Below are 11,720 nucleotides of genomic sequence, written 5' to 3' on the forward strand. Positions count from 1 at the left end.
ATATCAAAGAAAAGATTTAAGCGTGGGGAAGGGAAAGTAGGAAAATCATCACTTGTGAAAGGGAAGTGGGAAAGGGGAAATGTAGAGAAGAGGACATTTGGAAGTTTGTCTGAATAGAGTCCTGAAGACCGTCAGTTTCTTGCAACTCCTTGGAAAATCATTGTGTGCATCTCTGTTTGAAACCATTGTTCTAGAATACATCCCTAAGAGTAGAGCTGCTGTGTGGTAGGATATGCGTGTGTTCGACTTCACAGTACAAAAGCCAAACTGTTTTCTTACGTGGTAGTACAAAGTGACATCCTCACCAACTATGTGTGAGAGTTCCAGGTACTCCACATCTTTGCCACCACTTGGTATTGTCAGGCTTTTTCATCTTTGCCAATCTGATGAATGTCTAATTGTATACCATGAATAAATGGCTTTAGTTTGAATTTCTCTGATTACAAATGAGGTTGAGCATATACTCATAAATATACTTGCCAAGCATGGTTTCTCCTTTGTGAAATCCCTATTTGTAGACTTTTTCTTTCCTATTTTATATGGAGTAATTTGTTCCTTTGTCATGAGTAGCTGTTCTTTATCATTCTTTAGACCAATCCCTTGCAAATATTTTCTTCTAGTTTGTGACTTTTTTTTTTTTTTTTTTTTTTTTTGCCCTCATTTGATGAACAGTGCTTTTACAACCTGTTTAAGAAATCCTTTCCTTGGCCGGGCGCGGTGGCTCAAGCCTGTAATCCCAGCACTTTGGGAGGCCGAGAGGGGCAGATCACGAGGTCAGGAGATCGAGACCATCCTGGCTAACATGGTGAAACCCTGTCTCTACTAAAAAATACAAAAAACTAGCCTGGCAAGGTGGCTGGCGCCTGTAGTCCCAGCTACTCTGGAGGTTGAGGCAGGAGAATGGCGTAAACCCAGGAAGCGGAGCTTGCAGTGAGCTGAGATCCGGCCACTGCACTCCAGCCTGAGCGACAGAGCGAGGCTCCGTCTCAAAGAAAACAAAAAAGATAATCCATTATCTCTGTCATAAATCAAGTTTCCAGAGATGCATGGGGTGTATATATTGGCCCTTTCCTTCTATTTCCTTACCTGGTTTCTTCATTCCCATGTCAATGCTACACTTTCTTCCTTGAGAGAACTTTACAAGTCTTTTTTTTTTTTTTTTGAGATGGAGTCTTGCTCTGTCGTCCAGGCTGGAGTGCAGTGGTGTGTTCTCAGCTCACTGCAAGTTTCACCTCCCGGGTTCACACCATTCTCCTGCCCCAGCCTCCTGAGTAGCTGGGACTACAGGTGCCCACCACCATGCCTGGCTAAATTTTCTTGTATTTTCAGTAGAGACAGGGTTTCATCGTGTTAGCCAGGATGGTCTTGATCTCCTGACCTCTTGATCTGCCTGCCTCGGCTTCCCAAAGTGCTGGGATTACAGGTGTGAGCCACCGCGCCCGGCCTACAAGTCTTGATATCAGGCAGGATATTTCTTTTGTTTGTTTGTTTGTTTTGAGGCGGAGTCTTGCTCTGTCACCCAGGCTGGAGTGCAGTGGCGCGATCTCTGATCACTGCAAGCCCCACCTCCCAGGTTCATGCCGTTCTCCTGCCTCAGCCTGCTGAGTAGCTGGGACTACAGGTGCCCGCCACCATGCGCTGCTAATTTTTTTGTAGTTTTAGTAGAGACGAGGTTTCACCATGTTAGCCAGGATGGTCTGGATCTCTTGACCTCGTGATCCGCCCACCTTGGCCTCCCAAAGTGCTGGGATTACAGGCGTGAGCCACCGCACCTGGCCGATTTCTGGCAGGATATTTCATCCTTCATCATCTTATCTTCCTCTTCTCATGGGTCAAGGCTATTCTTTTTTTTTTTTCTTTTTTTGACAGAGTTTTGCTCTTGTCGCCCAGGCTGGAGTGCAATGGGGCAGTCTCGGCTAACTGCAACCTCCACCTCCCGGGTTCAAGCAATTCTCCTGCCTCAGCTCCCAAGTAGCTGGGATTACAAACATTTGCCAACAGGCCCAGCTAATTTTTTGTACCTTAGTAGAGACAGGGTTTCACCGTGTTGGCCAGGCTGGTCTCAAACTCCTGATTCGCCTGCCTCAGCCTCCCAAAGTGCTGGGATTACAGGCCTGAGCCACTGTTCCCAGCCAGGTCAAGGCTATTCTTAATCCAAGCTCCTCAAATATCTTCATCGGGTTTTTTTTTGGAATAACTGACATGCTTATAACATTGAATCTTTCTGCCCAAAACTGTGGTGTCTCTCTCTATCTGGTCTGATGTTCTTTCATGTCTCCAAAAAAAAGCTATAATTTTTCCTATGTGCTTTATATTTTTGTTGGTTTTAAATATATCTTTCATTAATATGCTTTGACTTTCCCCTTCTTCATCCTATGCCTTTTGTTTATTGTTCTTATCTTATTGCTTTGGTTAGGATATATAGTAACAATGCTGAATAAAAGTAATAATAGTAGTTTTCCTATTTTCTTTTCAATAAGGCTAGTCAAGGGAAGCAGTGAGAATGGAGAAGGAACAAAATAATCTGTAACTCATTGTGATCAATTAGTTATAAACACCACTGCACTCAGACCAGCCCATTACTGTTTTTGATAGTAAAGTGTATTGCTTATTGTTTAACAAATATAAAATAGACTGAGAGAACATTTTTGGTCTACCTCCTGAACACAGATCCCTTGTCTCTTATCTTGTGCTGCCTCCCCAACCCCTCAAAGATTATCTGGCTTGGAAGGGCACAGTGGTTTATGCCTGTAATTCCAGCACTTTGGGAGGTGAAGAGGTGAGGATTGCTTGAAGCCAGAAGTTTGACATACGGCTGCACTTCAGCCTGGGTGACAGAGTGAGACCCTGTCTCTAAAAAAGGAACAAAACAAAACATTACCTGGCTCATGGCTCGTGGTGGATGCTCAATGAATGTCTATTGATTTAGTGAGCAGATGTATTTCCTCCAGCCATAGATGAGTGTCCATCTAACTGCACCATATCAGTGTCTGGTCTTAAAATTTTTTGATATTTCATTTTGGTTTTAATGTTTATCTTTTTGAGTTTGAACAATTTTATATGTTTATTAAAAAATAAAGAAAAAATGTACTCCTCTGCTCTAACTCCACTAATGTCTTCCTGTATCACTTGAAATAAAATTCAAAATTATTTGCAGAGCCTCCAAACCTCCCCACGATTAAACATGATTGCATGTCTGGCTACCTCTGTGAACCCATCATTCATCACTCTCCTCCTTGCCCAATTTACCCAGTTACATTAGTCTCATTGCCTGTCCCTCTGCCTGGAAGGTTCTTCTCCCAGATCTGTGCATTTCTTAAGCCCTTGCTTCTTTCTTTCTTTTTTTTTTTGAGACAGAGTTTCGCTCTGTTCCCCAGGCTGGGGGTGCAGTGGTGCAATCTTGGCTCATTGCAACCTTCACCTTCCAGGTTCAAGTTATTCTCCTGCCTTAGCCTCCCGAGTAGCTGGGACTACAGGCACGTGCCACCATGGCCAGCTAATTTTTGTATTTTTAGTAAAAACGGAGTTTCACCATGTTGGCCAGGCTGGTCTTGAACTCCTGACCTCCAGTGATCTGCCCACCTCAGCCTCCCAAAGTGCTGGGATTACAGGCATGAACCACCATGCCCGGCCCCTTGCTTCTTTCAAAAAGTTACCCAATAGTCAGCAAGATGGTCCCTGACCTCTTCATCTAAAATAGCCCCTTCCACTCCCTACCTCCTTACTGTGCCTTATTCTCCTTCCTATCAGTTACATGTCTTCGTAATACCTGATGTTATATTACATATCACCTGTTGGTTTGTTTTGCGTCAGCCTCACCCCATAGATTGCAAGCTCCATCCGCAAGACGAGAACGGTATCTGACAAGTCACGACTGCCCCACATATATTTGTGGAATCGGTGTGTTTGCTTTTCACCCTCCACGAACTGGCCATCCATGCCCTTTTCCAATTTTCTTTCTCTTTCATTCTAGCTCTTTATGTAGAAACATACTAATTCACCTTGTCATGTTTCTGATAAGCATTTTTCCCAATTGTTCTTTGTATTTTTCATTGTTTTATCTTTGGAATGCACAGAAACCTCTGTTTTTTATGTAGACAGCTTTGCTATTCTTCCCTTGTGTCCTCCCCACACAGCAGATAATGATCCAGCTAATCCTCTTTCATAGTTTTAAAGGTTGCCTTTTATACACTGAATACTTTAATCCATCTGTAATTGATCTGTGGCAAGGTGGGAGGTGAAGATTGTTCCACCTTTCCCTCCAATTAGCCAGTTTTTCCAAATATCATATATGCAAAACAATTTTTCCTTTTCCACAAATTTGCAGAGGTTTCCTTATCACAGATTAAATTTTCACCTATTCTAGAGTTACATAATCTGTTGATTATATAATGTAATCTTATGAGCACAAGCCCTGCAGCCAACCTATCTGGGTTTAAATTCCGGATCTACCAATGGCGCTGTGTGACCTTGCGCCAGTTCTTATTTTCTCTGTGCCTTGGTTTTGCGAAATGTAGATGACGATAACAGAAAATTGCCATTTCCTAGGCCTCAAAATCATCAAATACCAGCAATTCTGTATGGTTAAAGGTAATACCTACTTCCTAGGGTTGTTGTGAGCTTCAAGGTCAAATGCTAGAAAGAGTGTCCGTCACCCATGCACAAGGAGCAATCACTCCTCTTGAAGCAACTGCCCCTCTTCATGATGTGTCTCTTTAAAAATTCTCCAGCTGAATTCATATGTTTATTCTCCCAGATGTGCTTTAGAACCATTTGGTCAAGCTTCCAAGATAACTCTACTGGGATCTGATTGGGATTGCATTTAACTAATAAATGAGTTTGGGGAGCGCTGACATCTTTGCAATCCTTGTCCTCCCACCCCATGCCCACTGGTCTCCCTGGTGACTCCAGTCTCCTCTGAGGGCCCCAGCAGAGTTGGTTTCATGTGCTCTGGAAGGGAAAGGAAGGGAGAAGGTGGACCACACTGAACATCTGGAACCACTACCAGCCTGCATCTGGAGGATCTAACACAGGGCTGGGCAAGGAAGGGGGCTCATCTCATTAAATCAGGATTTTCAGACTAAGGCATCTCTGTCAAGTAGGAATCATGTCAATAAGAAACTTTCCAGAAAATCTCATCTAATTCCTCCGACTGGAGCACTGCAGTGCCAGGGCGCAGGCAGCCTGTGGGCTTAATGTGCTGAATTACTCAGAAGCTGTAGACTTGTCCTCACCAAGGACTTCGCGAAATGACTCCAAATTAGACTGCCTCCTTAGCTGTCAGGTGGCTGAGGCTGGGTACTGTGGGGAGGAAGGGTTATTATTATTTTTTAAAATTTATCATCATCATCATCATCATCTACTATTCATTCATTCATCTTGAGAAAGCATTCCAAAGGCCTGTGGAGTTAGCAGCCACTTCAAGAGCTCTGGGTGGCCAGAGCAGATCCCCAGGAAGGCCCTCATGTCCCTGAGACAGACCAGAGGGTCCTGAGCCCAAGGAAGTGGCCCTTGAACCACATACGTGCTGTCCAACCTTGGCAGGGGAGAGGTGCCTTGAGAAAAGAGGGAGGGCTCACTGCGCAGAACTGGCCAGGCCCAGACCTGAGGACTCGCCCTGTGTTTGGTGTCAGCTATGAAGCCCAGGGATCCCTCAGCCACTGCCCAGCTCTGGTTGGCTGCGATCACTGAGCTCAAATGGGCAAAATCCCCCCGAGCTTCAGAGGCAGAGTGAAGAGCCCCAGGGAAGCAGGACCGCCAGAGCCCAGAGGGCATCTGAGGGGAGGAACCGGTGAACTTGGAGGCCTCTAGGCAGAGGGCATGGAGTTCCAGGTGGCCAGTCTGAGTGAGGTCTGAATGCAAACCCTGTTCTGTTGACTCCAGGCCATGGGGACCCAAAGCATCTCCACTGCAAAGTCATTCCCTGGGGTGATACCTGCTCATGCCACAGCCTCCGCCCAGGGCTCCCTGGCCCTGAGCACCTTTCTCATCCATGCTGGGGATGAGGCCCCTGTGTGAATTCAGGGCATACTGGTCTCCTCACACTGGCTTCTACCTGTCTTCCCCATGGGTTCTGAACCCCTGAGGGCATGTATTGCACACAAGTGCCTGTCAGTTCCTCATGCCTAGCACAGTGGCAGCAGAGGACACTTAACTGGGGACAGGTCTGCTTTCCTCTGGGGCACTTTTGGCTGTCACATGACAGGGTGCCCCTCTGGCATTCATGGGCAGTCCCACACCACAAAGAATTATCCTGTGCCAGTGCCCACAGCCCCAGTGGTAAAGCCCTGCCTGTAGGTAGTGTAGGGGTAACCAGAGGACAGCCCCCAGATCCTCTATATGGCTGCCACCTACTCAGGACCAAGGGCACCGCCACAGTCCACCCAGCTCACCCCCCATGGCCTCTCCTTCGCTGCAGGCCTGCTGGGGGAGAGAGTAATTAGAGGCAGAATGGAAATCTCCTGACTTCACAAATGTGACTTTGCAAAATGAGGCGGGAAGACAAATCTGTCTTCACTACTATTCATTAAAGAAAGTCCTTTATAAACCCCAAATTAACAATTTCTCATTTAAAGATGGGCGATTATCATTCTTTTCTGGCAATTTGTAGCTTTCAAAATGCTGAAATGTGAAAATTACTGGGGGGAAAATTCCAGCTGTGGTCACAGAAAATGGAAATCTGCTTCAAGACAACTGATAAACATACTTGAAATGATCAATAACCTCAGGTTCAAAAGTAATGCTCACATACATATGTGTGAAGTGACTGCTTTGGTAATAGAAACGCTCTGTGTGATCACATTAAGGTCAACATTCTGCATCCAGGTGGCTTGGAGCCCCAAGTTACTGGAAAATCAAATGATTCATCTGGCAGGATCTTACCCAGCTTGGAGATTCTTTGACTAAGGATGGTGACAACACAGGGTTGAAATTCTTACCTTAGGTTTTGCAATGCTTGGGTTCCTCCCATCTTTCTAACTAATCCACCAGGCACCTCTGAGGGAGGTGGGTGACCCTGTGCAAAGGAGGAATTGTGCAAATACTAGGAATGGAAAAGGCCTTTCTGAAATGACACTTCATTGTTCATAATTGACACCTTCACTGAGACCTCCCCTGCCAGTACTAAGAATAAGACAGAGTCTGAATCCTGCCTCTGCCCCGGGCCAACCCCAGGGACCCCTCTGCCTCTGGATCTAAGATATCAAATTAGGTCCAATAAGATAGAACATGAAGATAATTGAGACCCTCTGGTTTTATGGGGGAAACTGAGCAGAGATGGTCTATATGGGTTAAAGAGGTGTGTAGCCATCCTACGGAAGCACCCTGGGTCAGCAGCCCACAGCGCCATCTCTCTCCTTCCACATACCTCAGGCTCCTCAGGTGGAGGGCACCAGCAGAGGATCTGAAGCCTGTTTGCCAAGTGAGTAAAGAAGATGCTACTATGAATTCCAAACCATCTCCACAAAGGATAGGACTGAATGACATGGCCTTAAAATGTGGCAAGACAGACCTGGGTTGAGCAGGTGGAGGGGCTGTCACGGAAGAATCTGAGCCAGACACACAGCAAACCCTAACCAAGGTAGAGCCACACAGGAGGACTGCCCTGGAACCTTGTTTCTCTTCAGCCTTCAGCAGAAGAGCCAGCCTCTGTGTGGGTGGCGATAGAAACGGTGGCTGATGGTGACCGGCATTCACTGTGTGCCCAGCTTGGCACGGCACCCTTTGCTTGCATTGGACCAGCTGAGGAGGAAACTGAGACTTGGAGAATTAACCACCTGAGGATGGAAAGTCAGGTGGTCTGAGTTCAAAGCTGTGAACCTAGCCCTGAGTGGGCTGCTCGTGGGGGTGTGATGTTATCACGCACTTCACCTCTACTACACCATTCCCCTCCCCCAGAAACCAAGCTGTCTGCAAGACACCTGTGCCCTAGAAGCAAAGGGCATGCGCGGTTCCGCTGTGTGGAGTGGTTTGATCTGGTTAGCTAAGGGGAGCCTCCACCAGGAGGGGGGGCCTCTCTGGCCTCTGGACACAGCTGTGCACCTCTCCCACAAGTTCTACCCAACTTCAAATAAACATGATGAACTCGGCTGAGAAGGGAAGAAAAAGGAAAACTTGAAACAAGAGCAAACATCGCAGCTTCCCCCAAGCACTGTCCGGTATCCACCAGCAGGGGTGGTCAAAACTCTGGCTCTCCTCTCCCAGGACGGGCGTCCATTGTCCCGCCCTTCTCCCCGCAGGCAAGGGGCTCTGCCTTGGCCCCCGACCCTGGCAAGAAGTCAGTGCCAGTGGCCTTGGCTCAGAACCCAAGGCTTGTGGAGGGGACGAGGTCAGGATTTGGAGGGATCCAGGCCAGTTCCCGCTGCAAGTGCGGCTCAGCCAGAGTCCCCTGCCCGGGCTGGCTGCTCTGTCTGCGGAAAGGGACCCTCACCCTTGCCTCTGGGCGGCTGTGCCACACTGGAGGGCAGGTAAGGTGCTGGGTGCAAGGACACCTCTTTCTCGTTTCTATGGCATCCCAGGCCCCAGGTGGCGTGGTGGGAGAGGTGCCTCGGAAACTGCCACGCAGAGCCATCAAGCATGGCTTCTGACAGTCTGGACTGCACACACCTCTGCACGCTCCGAGGCCGGGCCAGGCTGGGGTGGGGTCTGCCCCTCTTTCTTTCCTTTCTCCGCCTGGTCAGGCTCGGCTTTTGTTATTCATAGCCGGGTGCCTCTCTCTTCCTGGGGTCAGGCGGCCACTTCCAAACCCTCATGGCGCTCAGTTCTCTGCCGGGTCCCCGCCGAGCCAGGTGCATCGGGGAAGTCGGATGGGGGGCGGGGAGAAGGGGAAAGCGAGAAGGTGGGGGTAGGAGATCTGTGTCCTCCCGGGCCCGGGCCTGGGGGCCTGGCCGCTAGCGGTCAGGCTTAATAGGATCAGGTCTGTGTAATCCCATTTCAGCCATTGTCATTCAGGAGGCCGCGGGGCTGAAGCTGGGGGGCCCGGCCCTTTAGGGCGACGGCGGCCACACTAGAGATGCACCGGCATGACAAAGGCCGTCAGGGACCCAGTGGTGGTGAAATAAAGAGATGAAGGCTTTGGGGGTGGGTGCCCGGAGTGACGTCCGCCCCCCGCCCCCGGGCCTGGCCCTGCCTCAGGCTTTCGCCTAGGGCCCAGGCCGCTCTCGGGCCGTGGGTGCACCCTCGGGGCTCGGCCCCCGGTTTAGGTCTCAGGCCCCCGGGAGTATCAGGAGAACAAGGTCGCCCGAGATGGGCCGCCGCGTCCCGCTACGGCCTCCCTGCCTCCCTGGGTGTCCAAGCTGCCAGGCCGGTAGCGCAGCCGGACCTCCTGCCTCTCTCCCTCAAGGCCCACGGGGTGCACGACTTCTTGCAGGACCAGGCCTGGCGGCCTACCCCTGGGCTACCCTGGCCTCGGTTTCCCTCGCCCTAGCCTAGCGTGTGGCGCAGCTCTGGGCCGGTTCCAGAGAGAGGATGAGGGTGTGCCCGACTGCGGCATGAAGGGGATGGGCTGTGGGGGCGCTGGGAGTCAGTTTAGGAGCAGAGAGAGAGAGAGAGAGAGAGAGAGACAGAGAGAGGTAGAGAGAGAGAGAGAGTGTAGGGGCGCCTGGCGGTGGAGGCTGGGGTGTTGATGGTGGACTGCGGAGGTGGGGAGCTGGAACAGCCCATAGGCCAGACCCGGAAGAGCTCTGAAGTCCAGGTGGGGGTGGGGGCAGTGTGAACTGCGGAGGGGGTCATCCCAGGGACAGAAAGTGGGGGGTGTTCCATGCGTTGGAGGTTGGGGGTATGTGGGGAGAGCTCAGAGGCCAAACCCTGGCGGTGGGGGGAAAGTGGACTGTAGGATGCCGGGTGGGAGTCACAGACAAGAGTGGTGCGGGGTGCGGGAGTCCTCTAGGCAGTGGGGAAAGAATGGGGGGAGGGGCTTCCCGCCACGGAAGGGATACACTGTGAGAGGGAGCAGTCCACAGGGGTGGACTCGGGGGCACAGGGACCGTTCAGCTTTGCTGGGTGCCTGAGGGCAGCATTTTTGGCTGAGCCAGTGGGGTCGGACCCTTGGCTATTTGGAATGTGGAGAAACTCGGCAAAGCAGGGTTGGACGTGAAAGGGAATGGCACATGCACACACACACTCCCACTGTCACCTGCTCACGCCCACACATACTCAAGCACTTGCACACCCGTCCACACGCGCACACTCACATCCCTGCTCATCACAGAGCCAACTCCGTGGGGATCGAGGGAGGCACTCACAGGGACCTTTTTGAGTTCAAGCCGGAAAATCTGAGCGGGTTCCAGGGCAGCAGCACCAGGCACGGGCCACCAGGACCTGGGGCAAGGGGCAGCCTCCCTGGGGGTGGGACTCCCGCCAAGCCATGATCCGCCATTGGTCCCCCAGTCCAAGAAGCCTGGATCCTCCCGCGGCTCCCAAATGCGTGGGCCTGCCCCCTGCCCCAGCGGAGCAGAGCTTGCCGACTGCAGTGACAGTGTGCTGCCTGCCTCCCAGGCCCCCTGTGCCAGCCAGGCCTCAGTGCAGCGCTGCCGGGAGACTCGGTGCAGTCAGTCCAGTCCCACCTGTCCAGGGGAACTGCGGCTTGACCTTTCCCCAAAGCCACGGAGGGTAGGGGGGAAGTCAGCTTAGGCCCCCACTTCTGAACTGTTCAAATAGGCAATCAATTTTTATGATGTAATTTATAATTTATGCAGGTTGTCTTCATACATATGGTGTTGCTTTTGTGCGTCGGTGTTTCAGGTGCTTTATTACTCTGCCGGTGTGATCTGCATTCATGTTCGGTTACCAAGATCATATTTCTCCTGTTTACACCATAAGGGCCTAAAATGAAGATTAATGCCACCTCCCTTCATCCGGACTGTCCCTGTAGAGCCCTGACTTTAGCTTCCCCCAAGACCCCAGAGCCCTGCTACCCTGGAACTGGGCCCTGAGCACTGCACTGAAGCTGCCTGGGAGGCCCCAGTGGCCAGAAGGTTAGAGCAGGCCATCTGCTCTGGCTGTGCATGCCTGGGCAGATGCCTGGGGTCTGGGGACAGAAATAGGTGTGTGCACTGGAACCTCCTTCCCTGGGAAGCCACAGCTGGGCATAAGTGAGCCACTCTGCCACATCGCCACTGAAGTCCAGCAGGGGAAAGAAGAGGGCCCCAAGTGGGTCTCTGCTGCCAGCGCTGCCGAATGCGTGGGCTCCAGCCACTTGGGACTAGGAAGGCCCTGAAGTGAGAACCAAAGGGTGATCCAGAGGCTCCTGAGGCCAGAAAGCTAGAAGGTCACTCCCGGCTTTCAGTGCACCTAGAACCACCTGTCATGGGGCATAGCACCTCGGCTCTGTTCCCGACAGGTCTGGGGCTGGAGGGAGCAGCCCTGGAGGCCCTGTGCGAGCCTCACCAGACGCAGCTGAAATAATTAAGCCCATTAAGCTCAAACAGAAACAAGACGGAGAGGGTGCTGACCCCAAGAGAAAGGGTTCTTGGAATGCAGGTACCAGTGATGTGCTCAGGCTGGTATAAGCATCCAGGCTGAAGGCCAGACCTACAGAGAGCCATAGAGTCAGGATGTCCTCCGAGGCAAACCCGGGCTCAAAAAAGCCTGGAGGGCCACTCCCTGCTCTCCATTTAGCTGACAAGCCATCTGTGAAAGAACCACCCAGGGGGCTGAAGACAGGAGGCAAAGGCTGGATGCACAAGCATGCACTAAATCTCGAAAATTCCAGAGCAGGTTGG

Source organism: Macaca fascicularis, chromosome 12, assembly GCF_037993035.2.
Source record: "Macaca fascicularis isolate 582-1 chromosome 12, T2T-MFA8v1.1".
Taxonomy (NCBI): Eukaryota; Metazoa; Chordata; class Mammalia; order Primates; family Cercopithecidae; genus Macaca; species Macaca fascicularis.